The following is a 16,162-nucleotide window of genomic DNA, read 5'->3' as shown; positions in this document are numbered from 1 at the left end:
GGGGTTGGAATAAAAGCTCCGTGCAGTTTACAACCTAGACTTCAAAAGTCGAATCTGATCACTACATGAAATACATCCCCTTTTACAGGTTCAATCTCCCGCCCAAAACCAGGCAATTTCCCAGAGGCTGAAAGCCCCCTCCTGCAGGTGCCATCCTGGGCCTCCGGCCAAAGATGATAACAGGCCCGACTTCAGCCTTGAGTGTTTCACAGCTACCATTCTCAGGGATAACAGTCTGGAATAATTGTAACAATAACTAAATCACTACACAAGCAGATCATGGTTACACAGGAAAAGAGATATGAACACACTGATACAAAATGGAACCATTCAGGTCAAACATAAATCATGGCAGTAGTCATGTGATTCTGACAGATATCTGCCTTTGTTTATTCTATATTGCAGCGGATCCTTCTGCACTTTTCTTCCTTATATTGTATTTTTAATATGCTATTAAAGGCTTTGTTGTTGTTCTTGTTGCTTTGCAGAAAAATAATTTTTGTCAATGTTTGGAGGAAAATGTCACTTTTCTCAGCATTTTTGCTACATTTTTAACCATTCCCCCTGCCCTTACAGTTTTCATTATATGGGTTCAAATCATAGCTATCTAAAAAGTTTAAAAAGTTAACTATGATTATAATGTTACACATAATTGTCAGCTCAGCTGTTTCATCTAACCATACCTCAAAAGTAACTCTAGTTCTGGTAAATCGATTCTAAACATTTATCTCAGCCTGAAAAGAATGAGGTCTCCATAATATTCTTTATTTTAGCCATCACTGTCTGTCTTAGCCACACACATCTCTGGCAATGGTTTCCCAGAAATGAGCCCTGTCAAATAAGTTAAAGGACTTTTAGCTCTGAAATCTCTTTAATCAGCTTTGGCAGTATATATAGGCATCATGACATTGGACTGTACCTCATACGGATGGCTTAAATCATTACTTGCAGCCTAGGCTGACTAGAAATCTCTCCAAAATAATTTCACTGACAAAGAGGACTGCATGACATAGCTGAACATTGATCTCAAGAAAGCTGGTAGAAAGCAGCTGGGATTTCTTCTGAACTCACAAAGCTGCAGTTCAACTGGTACCACTGTAAAGCAGCTTCATGGTTGCTAGCCAATAGCTCACATCTTCTTCCTAGTTGTACTTTGTCCTAGAGTAAGGACACACATCTGAGACAATGTTGTTATATTTTCCTATCTCCTTCCTCCTCTTTCAACATTTTGGGACACTGAATGTCTCAGGTACTGAAACCCAAGTTTTGCATTGGCACTCTGTTGCATTTCTATATACTAGCTGTGCTATTTGTTATTCGTCTCTGTAGAGGCAACTGTGACAGGCTTTTTTCTATAAACTGAGCCTCCTACGATTGTTTAAAACTATAAGGCCTCATCTCAGTTACCAGGTGTTCTAAAGATGGTGAATGCATAGGCTTTGGGTACACTGCTGTGAAATAAGTTTTGTGGCATTCAAGTAGAATATGGAGGCAGGAATTATATAGTAACAACAAATATTGTCTCCAATACTGTCTCCAACAGGTCCTTCCAGACCAACCTAGTTTCCTTTTTTGACCAAGTAACAGGTTTGCTGGATCAAGGAAATTCGGTTGATGTCATTTACTTGGATTTTAGTAAAGCTTTTGACAAGGTTCCCCATGATGTTCTGATGGATAAGTTGAAGGACTGCAATCTGGATTTTCAGATAGTTAGGTGGATAGGGAATTGGTTAGAGAACCGCACTCAAAGAGTTGTTGTCAATGGTGTTTCATCAGACTGGAGAGAGGTGAGTAGCGTGGTACCTCAGGGCTCGGTGCTCGGCCCGGTACTTTTTAACATATTTATTAATGATCTAGATGAGGGGGTGGAGGGACTATTCATCAAGTTTGCAGATGACACCAAATTGGGAGGACTGGCAAATACTCCGGAAGATAGAGACAGAGTTCAACGAGATCTGAACACAATGGAAAAAATGGGCAAATGAGAACAAGATGCAATTTAATAAAGATAAGTGTAAAGTTCTGCATCTGGGTCAGAAAAATGAAAAGCATGCCTACTGGATGGGGGATACGCTTCTAGGTAGCACTGTGTGTGAACGAGACCTTGGGGTACTTGTGGATTGTAAACTAAACATGAGCAGGCAGTGTGATGCAGCGGTAAAAAAGGCAAATGCCATTTTGGGCTGTATCAACAGGGGCATCACATCAAAATCACAAGATGTCATAGTCCCATTGTATACGGCACTGGTCAGACCACACCTGGAGTACTGTGTGCAGTTCTGGAGGCCTCACTTCAAGAAGGACGTCGATAAAATTGAAAGGGTACAGTGGAGACCGACGAAGATGATCTGGGGCCAAGTGACCAAGCCCTATGAAGATAGGTTGAGGGACTTGGGAATGTTCAGCCTGGAGAAAAGGAGGTTGAGAGGGGACATGATAGCCCTCTTTAAGTATTTGAAAGGTTGTCACTTGGAGGAGGTCAGGATGCTGTTTCTGCTGGCTGCAGAGGAGAGGACACACAGTAATGGGTTTAAACTTCAAGTACAACGATTTAGGCTAGATATCAGGAAAACGTTTTTCACAGTCAGAGTAGTTCAGCAGGGGAATAGGCTGCCTAAGGAGGTGGTGAGCTCCCCCTCACTGGCAGTCTTCAAGCAAAGGTTAGATATAGACTTTTCTTGGATGCTTTAGGATGCTTAGGGCTAATCCTGCGTTGAGCAGGGGGTTGGACTAGATGGCCTGTATGGCCCCTTCCAACTCTATGATTCTATGATTTATTTATCTATAGGTTGGTTTCAGTGAACGGACCAGCAACACAGGTGTTCAGAAGGAGAAGCCTAGCTGAACCATATACATTCAAGCTTGTTATGGCTTCAAAACGTTGTTTTTATTTTCTTTAATGCTTTCAGGCATAAACAGGCTTTTACTGACGAGCTACTAGTTTGGTTCCTCTCTTGCACACAGGATTCCACCCACACCAGCCTTCCCTTTCCCAAGAGTCAGACTAAATACTACAAGGTCTGTTCATTATCAGAGCCAGGCCTAACAACTGGGCACTCCATCCCAAACAGGACTGCAAGAGAAACATCTACATGTCATGGGGCATGATCTTTCTCATGCAGCCCAGTTTAAACCGGACTGCAGTAATTTTCTTCACAGGTCTATTGGGCTTGAAAAAAATGGGATTTTTTTTGGGGGGTGGGGGATCAGATCAGAATATAGTATCAGTGTTGGGCTCCAGGATGTTTCAGAAATCCTGACATCTTTTCAGGTACAACAGATCCGTGAAGAAAAATATTGGTTAAAAATATATTGCACATTCCTAGTATTAATATCACAAAAGCAAGTATGCTCCCCTAAAGTAGTTCCTAAAATGAAAAGACATTTTGAACAGGTATGCTGTATTAGTTGACAAATTACAAGCTTACAACTTCTCTCCTTTCTCTCTAATGACATCTCTTCCACCAGCTCCAGCCAAGAACTTCATGAGAAGAAGACAGGCAGAAAGACATGGAAAAGTAGTAGGACATTTAATACTATTACTATGACTTTAACATAAACTCAAGCAATCCTTTCAACTGCAGGTACAAGCCTAAATTTCACTGACTTCAATGCCACAATCCCCTCTGATATTAATGGTTCCAGACAATTCCTTTTTGTCATGACATTTCTATTTCTACTTAAAGCTTTCCATTGCAAATGATTTTTCTAAGACATACAAATAAAATGGGTTCTTCAAGTACCTCAGTGCCATTCATCAAAGAATACTTATGCCATTCTGTCCTCTTTCTCTTTTATGCAAGTGCCACAATACCCAAGAAATCATATGAGACTGAAGAAGAGAGAGAAGAAACCACTATGTAAGCAGTAGTGATTAAAAAGTGTACAGTTTTGACCTTAATGGCTCTAACAGAAAATTAAACTCCCCTCACCATCCATTTGATTATCGTAAAAAACAAATTATTGTTTTTTGTTTCCGAAACAATAAATTTGACCTTATCATCATCTCTGCAGCTCATCTGGAATATAAAATTATGTTTCCTTTCTATGTCAGCTTTACACAATATATGTAAAGATACTTCAGCGTTATTGGCTGACAAAGAGGGCATTTCCACAGCAGAGAGAAGAGCTGAAATTTGATACCTAGTTATTCCAATATTTTACTCTTTGAATACTGGAAATATTTAAACTATATGTTTTAAAATATATAATAACTGAAGCCTGGGATGCAAAAGCATTCTTCAGATGTTTGCCCACATGTATGGTCATGGCCACTGGACTCACTCCCAATGTTCATTACTCCACAGAATATCTGGGGTAAGCATACCACTGTACTGTTGACTCAGATAGGACCTAGGTGACCAGATTGTCCCACTTTTGGAGGGACATCTGGGGGTACCTGGCAAATTGTACTTATGTTGAAATTATATATGTGTACATATATATATATGTACATACATACGTACATACGTACATACGTACATACATACATACATACATACATACATACATACATACATATATATATATATATATATATATATATATATATATATATATATACACACACACACACAGACACATATATATTTACAATACTATTTTTGCATTCTACGTGTTCTATGAAACTTTTTGTTGCTCCATATAGACCAAATTTTTAATCAGGAATCCCCCGCCCACCCGGTCAATGGTGTCCCGCTTTACCAATGTTAAAATCTGGTAACCTCAGGATAGGTAGAAGTTTTCCAGGATCTCAGAGGCAGGCCTTTTGGATCATCTACTACTTTATTCCTTTAACTAGAAATACTGGGGATTGAACTAAGGACTTATGCAAGTAAAGCAGATACTCTATTACTGAGCCAGATCCTGACATTCAAATAATTTGTCCTGGAAACAGATAATTTGAATGTGACCTAGATTTATACTCAAAAGTTAGTTAACCCACAAAACTCATGACGACTTGTTAGGAGTAGTGTTACGTCTTCTGTACTTGGCCATGTAATTTGCTCCATCAAGTTGAAAAAGAGTGATCATAGGCTTGGTTTTAACATCTGTAATAAAATCAGGCTTACCCCCATAATATCATTCAAAGTAGACATTTGCCCAAGTAAAAATAATGCTGGAGATGAGTTATGCTTAATAATATCCAAACATATTAGGCAGACGATTACAAGTGCTATACACAAGCCATAAAATCTAGGCTTTATGGATGAAATACACTCCCTGAGTGGCATCTCTCACATTATCAGATGCATGAAATGAAATTTAGGGGGAAACATTTTACCTTTAATTAGCTCTAATTTCTTTAATCAGTTTGCCACTTAGTGTTCAAATAGCATCGATTAACCTCACAATATTCATTCATTCATCTTAACATCATTCTTCCGATCATAAGCACGAAGGGAAAATAATTTTTACTAGCTCTCCTTTCTTCACTACAGAAAAGCTGTAAAACTGTTGTGTTTAATTTTCTCCCTGGTGTCCATGAAACAGCTAAGCTTTTCTGTGCTGTTAGACAAAGAGCTCCGTATCACCACCACATTCCAAATGGAAATAATCCATACCTAAGGCCAAACAACAGGCACTATTGCTACCCTTCAGAAAATATTTTTGAACCATATCTCACCTAACAATCTACCCTGCACATGCCTTTGTCCAGGATTTACCCTAGATATGCATCAATGAACACATGAGACAACACCTTGGGTTTAATTTGTTAATTAATTAAACTGATCTACACCATAATATTAAATATGAAACATATTTAAATAGGTGATCTGTGGTAGACATGTCTGTCTTCGTTTGGCAGACCCACCCTGATTCCAAAAAAAAGCCAGCATCTTATAATGCTGGTGGTTTTGTATAACATCATTTGCACAAAATGTGCCAAGTGATGCTCAGCACCTGATGCATCACACAGCCATTACCAGGTTCAAATAGATGCTGCTCAACACCAAGAGTGCTCCTTCCCAAATGTACCTTGCTACACAGCAGCCTAATGAGCCTCTTGTGGCGCAGAGTGGTAAGGCAGCGATATGCTGTCTGAAGTTGTCTGCCCATGAGGTTGGGAGTTCAATCCCAGCAGCCGGCTCAAGGTTGACTCAGCCTTCCATCCTTCCGAGGTCGGTAAAATGAGTACCCAGCTTGCTGGGGGGTAAACGGTAATGACTGGGGAAGGCACTGGCAAACCACTCCGTATTGAGTCTGCCATGAAAACGCTAGAGGGCGTCACCCCAAGGGTCAGACATGACTCAGTGCTTGCACAGGGGATACCTTTACCTTTACCTTTTACACAGCAGCCTGTGATGCTCTCTTCAAGACATGCCCTCCACCACTTGGGATTTGTCAGGGTGAATCCCAATAATCTCTTCCTATCCCAGTTTAGGAGAGCCTCTTGTGGCGCAGGGTGGTAAGGCAGCCGGCATGCTGTCTGAAGCTCTGACCGTGAGGTCGGTAAAATGAGTACCCAGCTTGCTGGGGGGGGGGGGTAAAACAGTAATGACTGGGGAAGGGAATGGCAAACCACCCTGTATTGAGTCTGCCAAGAAACGCTAGAGGGCGTCACCCCAAGGGTCAGAACCGGTGCTTGCACAGGAGATACCTTTACCTTTATCCCAGTCTATCTATTCCCTGCTAAGTTATGGCGTACATAATCAACAACCAGGTCTATTTAAACCAATTTCAACTCTAGCATAATTAAGCAGATAAAGAAGGCTCCCCTGAAGGCTAATTCTGAGGATCCCCTACTATTCCTGCTTAGCCCCAGTGGTGACTGGCTAATCCCATGATGAATAAGGGGAGGTGAGTGGGTCATCAGCCAGCACAAAAGCCCTGCCCGGGAAATGTGCAACTACAATATAATTTGAGCAGCTATACCTCACAATTGGCTGCTACTCAGGAATCACCCAATAGGGCTTCACGTGGACATTGAATCCCAGTGGGCCAAGGCAAACTGCTCCCTCGTATTAATGCTGGGAATTCTACATCTAAATGGAAGAGCTGATTCATTACTCCTCTTCATTACTCAGTGTCTTGTCACCTGATGGCTAATGAATGAACATGTGAATTGTCTTGTGTTTCAGGTAAAATAAATAAGACAAAATAAGGATTTTGATTTGTGATATCTGTTTTACATCTGAATCCCCAAGTCTTCTTAAATGTGGATACAACAGCTATTTTGTAAACCAAATTGTATAAGTTGTATAGTTCTTTTGACCCTCCACACCAGTAGAATCAAATGATCCCAAAGGGATTCATGTGGAACACACTTTTCCAAAGGTGTTAATACAAAATAGACCCATTGGCATTCTGCCTTCCACAGCCCACATGTTGCTCACAGAAAACATAATGGTCAGTTTCTCACACACTATTGAATCTTCACATGTCCCAAACAGCACTAAAAATAACTGCAGTTGATTTGTGTTTCACTCTGAATTAAGTAAAAGGGCTAATTGGCAGCAATTTATTTTATGATGAATGCTTATATTCTACCTTGATTGACTTTGTGAGTCTGTGGGTGTATGTTTCAACTAAGCTCAATGTCAAGGTTATTTATGATGAAATCATGATCATGTACATTTAGTGAGGGGCAAAACTGAGGTGGATTGAATAATAGAAAGAGATGTAAAAGGTATGGGAACAGTCCTTTGGCTTCTGCTCCCTGCTGATTTGGGGGGGGGGGGGAAGTAATCAAGATTTATACAACTTTGGAACCAATCAACATTTTTAATAAATGTACCCATCTACATTTAAAATATGTGATCATATGTGTGCAATACCAAAAGAAAATGTGTCTACGTCCTGGGAAGAATTAAAGTATACTCTGGTTTGTAATGCTGAAACCCAAGATGGTTAATCATGTACAATGATTCAACAGTGGCTCAATTCAACAATTCTTATTCATTTAGAATGTCTATATGCCACCTCCTTGAGGCAGCTCACAAAGTAAAACAACATAAGCAAATAACAAAACAACAGCATGAAGACACCAGGCCCTAACTTCGATTAATATTCTGTTCTATCTTTCGGGAAGAAAACAACTTCTATGATTGTTCAGTCTTTCCTCCTGCTGATAAAAAGTTCTGTAGTGACATAGTTTGATTAATCAAAATGATATTTTTCATCCACACCTTAGATAAGTAGAAGATCAAGAGTATTTTCTTACCAATATAGGTATGAGAGACAACAGTGCATACTAGTGACTGAGTGCCCTCTTCTTAGCACCTGGCATTTGGGGGGGGGGCATTATGAAAATCCTTGAAGATCTTCTGGTCTGTTGCTACATGCCACAACAGTGTGACATGGGCCATTCATTCATCACACACTCAGGCTTATTACAACCCTGTTAGGGATAGGGATGAGCAAATGCTCACATTCAGATCATGATAGTCTCCTCTTTTTGTTGCTGTTTCTGCAGATTCCTTTGTATTACATTTGTACGTCATGTACAGTTATTACACATGATTTATACAGTACGCCTTCATGCAATGTAAATTGTTTATATGTGTGAGTCTCATCAAAAAGGAGCCAACAAATGAAAAGAAGAACTGGTTTTGTGCACTCTGCTTTTCACTACTCAAAGGCATCCCAAAGTGGCTTACAAACACCTTCCATTCCCTCTCCCCACTACAGACACCCTGTGAGGTAGGTGAGGCTGAGAGAGCTCTGAAAGAACTGTGACTGGCCCAAGGTCACCCAGCTGGCTGCAGGCAGAGGAGGAGTGGGGAATTAGATTATAGTCTACTGCTCTTTAACCACTACACCATGCTGTAGAAATAATATGTGGATTATCTAACTTAAAAAAACATTCTGTGTAATTTACAAGAATGGTGAACCTGCTTCCACAAACCTGGGGGGATCCCAAGATTTGCAAAACATATGCACTAAAAATGATGGTTGCCTAAATTCCAGCATTTCAACTTTCAAGACAAGCCAGCCAGTATATGGTAAAGACGTCATTGTGAGATCTCTGCAGTTACTGGGGAGGGGAGTAGGTGGACAACTTAGAAGCTTGGCTTCTGTGCTTCAGCTGGTTTCAGCTGATACGAGAAGAGAGAGATTGAAAAGAGTAGGTGAGTGAGCTCATGACCATAAAGCTGGTCAAGAGGGGCTGTGGTGGACTGCCTGGGGAAAGGAAGGAAGGAAGAGCAGCAGGGAGAGCTGAAGCCCAAGGGAAAAATACAAAATGGTAGGTAGGTATATTAGGTAAGGAAGAAGTAAAAAGTCTATGGAGACCATCAGGTTTAGGAAAACAGATGGCGAGGAAGGGAGAAAAGTCAGGGTCTTGTGGTTCTCATTCTATGAGCCTCACAGGTCTCGTTCTGGTAGTGAATAATACACAATTTGTTGATGTATCAATGATGTTTCGAAAATGCAAAATGCCTGAAGAAAAATCAAGGAAACAAAAACAATGGAACAAAAATGCGGAAAAATAATGGGGAAAAAATAATAGGAGCTATTGTTAAAGGAACAGATGGACATGATAAAGAGACATTAAGGTCAAAATCCTTATCCATTGTTGTTCCTCTATACAGTTCTGAAACAGCCCAGGTGGAACGTGTCCGGCTATCCAAGTTAGAATATGGCCAATCAGGGTGCAGCCAACTTTGTCCTGATTGGCCCTGCCCTTGCGGCTCCCGCCCTCCGGTCCTGGACTCTAGCCTCTTTGCTCTCAGACGCCTCAGTGCCTGGAGTCAGTAGCAGGTGAGAGAGCCCTGGGCAAGGGTTGTGGTGGAGAGCCTCCTAACGAGCGCCTCTTTTCCTGATATCTAGACTATATAGTTGTACTTGTAGGTTAAACCCATTACTGTGTGTCCTTTCCTCTGCAGCCAACAGAAACAGCATCCTGCCCTCCTCCAAGTGACAACCTTTCAAATACTTAAAGAGGGCTATCATGTCCCCTCTCAACCTCCTTTTCTCCAGGCTAAACATTCTCAAGTCCCTCAACCTATCTTCATAGGGCTTGGTCCCTTGGCACCAGATCATTCTCGTCGCTCTCCTCTGAACCCTTTCAATTTTATCTACGTCCTTCTTTAAGTGAGGCCTCCAGAACTGCACACAGTACTCCAGGTGTGGTCTGACCAGTGCTGTATACAATGGGACTATAATATCTTGTGATTTTGATGTGATGCCCCTGTTGATACAGCCCAAAATGACATTTGCCTTTTTTACTGCTGCATCACACTGCCTGCTCATGTTTAGCTTACAATCCACAAGTACCCCAAGGTCTCGTTCACACACAGTGTTATCTAGAAGCGTATCCTCCATCCAGTAGGCATGCTTTTCATTTTTCTGACCCAGATGCAGAACTTTACACTTATCTTTATTAAATTGCATCTTGTTCTCATTTGCCCATTTTTCCATTGTGTTCAGATCTCGTTGAACTCTGTCTCTATCTTCTGGAGTATTTGCCAGTCCTCCCAATTTGGTGTCATCTGCAAACTTGATAAGTAGTCCCTCCAGCCCCTCATCTAGATCATTAATAAATATGTTAAAAAGTCCCGGGCCGAGCACCGAGCCCTGAGGTACCCCGCTACTCACCTCCCTCCAGTCTGATGAAACACCATTGACAATAACTCTTTGAGTGCTGTTCTCTAACCAATTTCCTATCCACCTAACTATCTGAAAATCCAGATTGCAGTCCTTCAATTTATCCATTAGATAAATATCCATCAGATAAATAGTAGTATAAATATTTCTTATTTTCCCTAACTGCTCCGGCCAACCTGTCTGAAAAGTCTTGGGGTAAAAACCTTTGCGAAAACATGCAATTTTGTGAAAGCTCTAGACTGTGACATATTATATGGATGTTAAAAGTGTGTTAAGGCTGCAAAATTTTGGCATGCAGCGAAACATTCAGTTCGTGCCAATTACAATTTGTTAGCAAAGAGCCTTTAAATAGTGCCATTAATTTCTTCAGCATTAAAGTAAATTATTAAGAAGGCTTTCTTAATGCTCAGAAATATATTTAATAAGATAACTCAGTACAGTTTTATGTGAATTATAGTTTAATAATGTTGGCCTTACGAAGATAATCTTTATCAGAAGAATAATCTGACCACCCCATTTTAATGATAAAATTATCCTCCCAAGTTCATATTTCTTTTGGCATTAACTGTGCACCTCAGACAAGGCGAGACTGAGAAGAATAAGCAAACTAATTCTTTCCCCTTTTACTGGGTTTTGAAATGCATTCATAGGTGACTCTCTTATCATTGCCGCTTTACAACTATCATTTGTAGTTTTGTGTGATGTTGTTAAAAAGCTGTTAAGGAACATTAAAGTGCAGAGTAACGGACCAGTAAGGGCACATCTTTCCAGGTTTAAACACTCCAACCGCAGCTGCTTAGCTATGGGTTTCATGTTTCATAACTTAAATGTTTTAACTCCTCCATGTGTTCACAGATATAAATCAATGATTTGTGACACTCAGCTAGCTGCTCTTCCATTCTCCTGACCCCCTGGATTCCATTCTATTCCCTCCAATCTAACTCTTGAACCGGCTCTTATGATGCATACAATCATTCATGGATGTCTTCCAGGTTGCGGCCTTTTAGGTTTTCTCCCCCACCCTTCCAATCCTTTCTTAGTTCACTGTCTTTTCCTGCATGCAACTGCCATGCCCTCAAACAGCTGTGGGAAACAGTGGCATTTGTGCTCATTCAACATTGTAAGATCCAGATCCTGGAATGGGTCCTATATTTTGAAGAGTGTAATTAGATATTTGGGCTACCACCAACACAATCAGTCCAATGTTATTTTCTCTCCACATGATGACTAGCAGTTCAAAACATGTGTCACTTTATCATGGTGCAGTTCCCTCTTTTTGTTTCACTGGCTGGGAGCAGAATAATCTGTACTATGGTGACATCACATTCTGGATGTTTGTTTCTCTAGACTTTTCGGGAAGCACATTAGTGCTTCTTGTTCCATGTCTCAATAAGCGACACCCATCCACATTTTCTTTGCTATGAAATTCACATGGAGCGGTATACATACTTGGTTAAGAGCTAAGTAGGCTGAGAGTAGGCGGGGCCTGTCCAGGTGAAGGCCCAATCGAAAGGCACTTCGTGCCTTCTGATTGGACCCTAACCTGGACAGACCAGGGTTCTAGCCATTCGGGTGACGGCCCAATCGGAAGGCGCTTCATGCCTTCCAATTGGGCCCTCATCAGGACAGGCCAGAGCTCTACTCAGTTGAGACGCACAAAGCCTCAGACAGGTCATGCCCACTCGGGACTTTGGCCCAATCATTAGGCCAAAGTTCTGACAGGGCCCAACCACCCAGCCCGCCAGAGGCAATCTGGAGACATCACTGCCAGTCTGTCCCTGACCACAGGGAGAGGAGGTCAGTAGGGCTGCCAAGGGGGATGAGAACAGAGGCTTGGACAAGCTGAGCCAGCCCTTTTCATCCCAAGGCTGCCCTAACTCTCATGTTCAACTGTAACTTGCCTCAGAAACCTGAGAGCTGGCAGGAGGCTGGTGAGTGCGCTCCTTCCCCCCTTCTCTTCAGGCCTGCTGTGAAGAAGCCTCTTACAACCCCTGACTGAGGGGAGGTAGGCGTTTCCAAGAACAACACAGGGGAGTCTAAGGGCATGGGTGAGGGCCTTCCTTTTGCGGGTGGGGAGCTTCTGCCAAACAGTTGGCTAACAGAGAGGCTACAAAAAAGCCTCTTTTCACTTAAAATACTGCTGTGGCCGGCCATGCTGCTGGAGGGAAGAAACAGCTAAGCAACTCTCTGCAGATTTGAGACCTACCACACAGGTTTGTTGTGCAGGTGAGACTGGAAGCTGTTGCAGAGGGTTTTTTGCCTCTTATTTCATCTGCACAACAAGCCTGTGCAGTAGGCCTCAAGTGTTTCAACTCTACAACAACCTGTGTGAGAGGCCTTAAATGTTTCTTCTCCTCAACCCTGTCCAAACACCATAGCAGCCCTTTATGCCTGGGGAGCTGATCTTTATACTCTGCAGATGAGCTGTAATTCCAGGAGCTCTCCAGGTCCCACCTGGAGGTTGGCTAACCCTGGGTTGAAGATATTCCTGGAGATCTGGAGGAGGGCCTTAAAACTGTACAATGCCTCATAGTCTGGCCTCCAAAGTAGCCATTTTTGCCGGCAGAGCTGATCGTTATAATCTAGAGATGAGCAGCGATCTAGAGAGGAAGGTAGAGGTTCACAGACTGTGGTTGGGGTAGAGAGGTTGCAGGTGTGCCCCTCCTGGTCTATGGGCTTTGGCCAGCCTTTACCAGCAACTGTTTGAATTTTGGGGTGCAGAGAGACAGACAGACCAATATCAGTCCTGGAAAGTTCAGGAAGATCTAAAGAATATATACAGCCTGAAACTGTAAATAGTGAACAAGTAATTGGCTGGAGAGACATGGGAACTGACGTGAATTTTTTCAAGCTTGGCCTGGTAAATAAAAACTCCTATGATCTCAATGGAATAAGTGGCCCAGAATTTCAAGTGTAGTTAGCTTTACAGGAAAGTAGACAGTGAGACTTTGGGGGGAACTAGGTGATCCACTTTTATTAGGAAACGACTTGGCCTTGCAGACAACAACAGGGCCTGCAGTTGCCAGCAGTAGGTCTGAGGCTTCAGAAGGGCAGACATCACCAGCCTAGCAACCAAGTGGATTCTGGGGCCACGTGCATTCCTTTTGAAGGGATGCTGCCCATGAGGCTGGGAGTTCAATCCCAGCAGCCGGCTCAAGGTTGACTTAGCCTTCCATCCTTCCGAGGTCGGTAAAATGAGTACCCAGCTTGCTGGGGGGTAAATGGTAATGACTGGGGAAGGCACTGGCAAACTACCCTGTATTGAGTCTGCCATGAAAACGCTAGAGGGCGTCACCCCAAGGGTCAGACATGACCCGGTGCTTGCACAGGGGATACCTTTACCTTTACCTTTTTATGTGAGGGGAGAGATCTTTCTCTTCAGCCTAACTGCCTAGAGATGAGTTGTATTTCCATCTGGAGGCTGGCATCCCTAAACCTCAGGGGGATACAATGCTACACAGTCAAACCTCTAAAGTTGCCATTGCTGCCTGTGGAGCTGGTCTGTATAGTCTGGAGATGAGCAGCAATTCCAGGCCCCACCTGGAGGTTGGCTGTCCCTGGTCTGAATATTCCTTGAAGTCTGAAAGTGAGGCCTCAAAAGTGTGTAATGCACCCACAGCTACCTAGCATCCCCTGACCTATTTCAGGTCAAGAAAACATTGCAGAGAGGAGGTAAGATTGCCAGATTGTTGCAGGTTCATCTTCTGGATTTCCACACTGCCTAGGTGTGCACAAACCTGACTAAGGTCAAGACTGCTGTGCACAGAGGGACTTCCTTTTAGGGTCGTCATCTTCCAAGTGAGGCTCTCTACCTCACCTCCCTCACGGAGAGTCTGCTATGAGGAGAGGAAGGGAAGGTGGCTGGAAACTGCTTTGAGACACCTGAGGTCTGCTAGGTGACTATGGCCCATTCCCAGTTCTCTCAGACCTCTCACAACCCCACATCCCTCACAGGTAGTCTGTTGTGGGGAGACGAAGGGAAAAAGTGTTTGTAAAACACTTTGCAACTCCTTTGGGTAGTAAACAGCAGGGTACAAAAATCCAGCTCTTCTTCTTCTAAGGAGCAACCATGAAAGAAGCATGTGGGCACATAACATTTTATTAACAGTAAAAAAATGGAGACAGACAAAGCAGGGTGGACACCTGTGTACTGTGACTACCCCATGTGTATTAGGGCAGGGAGACAAGAAGGGAAATGATGTTGAATGCAGTATTGGGAGGAATTGGTTGCCATGTAATCTCCCCCTAAGAAGAGTCTCCAGTCTGATTTTCCCTTCACATATCGGAAGACATGGCTCTGGAAAGCTCATCTGTAACCACTATGCCACAATTCCCAAAGGTCAGTCCTCTCTCACAGTCAACAGACATTCCAAACCACAGGTTCTTGACACCCATCTCTCCACACCCATGCCCTTATTTTGTCTCCACGCCAACACAACCTCCCACACAACACACATATTCAACCCCATGCCCCTACAGACTGGACAACTCCTCCCCTTCCTCTTCCTAACACCAAGTTCTAGCACCTGTTGTATTCCTGGATACAATGGGCTTTGCCCCTAGTTAACATCATAATACAGTGTGATGTCTATTTATTGAAAATTTATGCATCACTTTAGAAATTGAGCATGTCGCTAGAGAAACTGCAGTTAAGGTCTGATTGCAATATTCATCTTTTATTTCCAAAGTTTGTAAACTGACTCTTTGTGAAAGGGTAATGTATTTGAAGAATGTAGGATAATTTAATACTCTGACCCAGGGCAAGCCTTTTATTTCTGGAGTTTTGTGAGGTTTCTCAATTTGAGAAACCCTCATCCATAAAATTTATAAAACATTCATTCACTACTGATTGAATCTGAGCACAGGTATTGAGCAAATTTCCTGCTGGTAAAAACTCACAGGTGTATTAAATGTAATGCACATTAAGTGTAATCCAAGGCTACACTCCTGATGCAGGCCAAATAATAAGGAACTGAATGTTCAGAACCTATGACCTTGTAGAATAAACTCATTTTATGAAATCTATAGTAAAACAAATCACTATGAACACAATAACATAAATGCCATAAGTAAAGCAGAGATCTCAAAAAGTTTTCCTGTGGGTTTGTTTCATTGTCCCTTTTTCTTTGTTCAAATGTTCTGGCTGTGTGTGTTTATTCTTGAACTTTATGTTGTGTTCAAATGAGTTTTAACCCTTTAACACTCAAGGCCATGTTAGATTATTATGATGGCAGGTCTTTCAACATATTTTAGCTCTACAAATAGGAGCACCCAGCATGGATTCAGATCAAGGTCACATGATGGGAAGGTAACTTTCAACCTCTGCACAGTTTCATCTACTCCCCTCCATCGTATGTTCAATTTTTAATAGAAGAAGAAGAAGAAGAAGAAGAAGAAGAAGAAGAAGAAGAAGAAGAAGAAGAAGAAGAAGAAGAAGAAGAAGAAGAAGAAGAGACTAGAGCCCCATCTTTTTTCCTTCCGGAACCAATAGAAACTTGGGAAAAACAGTTCTATTCAAAGAGAACTTTCAGGAGGAGTTCAAAACCCCATCTCCCATCCTTGTATTGTCCGAATCCTTCACTTTTGAAATATAGCATTAAAAGATCCTGGGAGA

General features: G+C 42.1%; 1 protein-coding gene across 19 annotated transcripts in view; it reads right to left on the bottom strand.

The window, feature by feature from the left end:
- LOC143820823 (uncharacterized) overlaps positions 1–16,162 on the bottom strand; it is a 117,085-nt gene that overhangs the window by 74,676 nt on the left and 26,247 nt on the right. For 10 of the 19 annotated variants that reach the window (XR_013225547.1, XR_013225545.1, XR_013225546.1 and 7 more), the window contains exon 3: positions 3,744–3,832. The exons of 8 other annotated variants lie outside the window; for them this stretch is intronic. The gene's annotated coding sequence lies outside the window, so the exon portion shown is untranslated. Of the gene's footprint in view, positions 1–1,873; positions 2,501–3,743; positions 3,833–16,162 lie in introns of those variants that run through there. One more of the 19 variants, XR_013225561.1, reaches the window with a different exon arrangement.

The sequence above is a fragment of the Paroedura picta genome, chromosome 1, assembly GCF_049243985.1.
Source record: "Paroedura picta isolate Pp20150507F chromosome 1, Ppicta_v3.0, whole genome shotgun sequence".
NCBI lineage: Eukaryota > Metazoa > Chordata > Lepidosauria > Squamata > Gekkonidae > Paroedura > Paroedura picta.
This window is presented reverse-complemented; position numbering and strand designations above follow the sequence as displayed.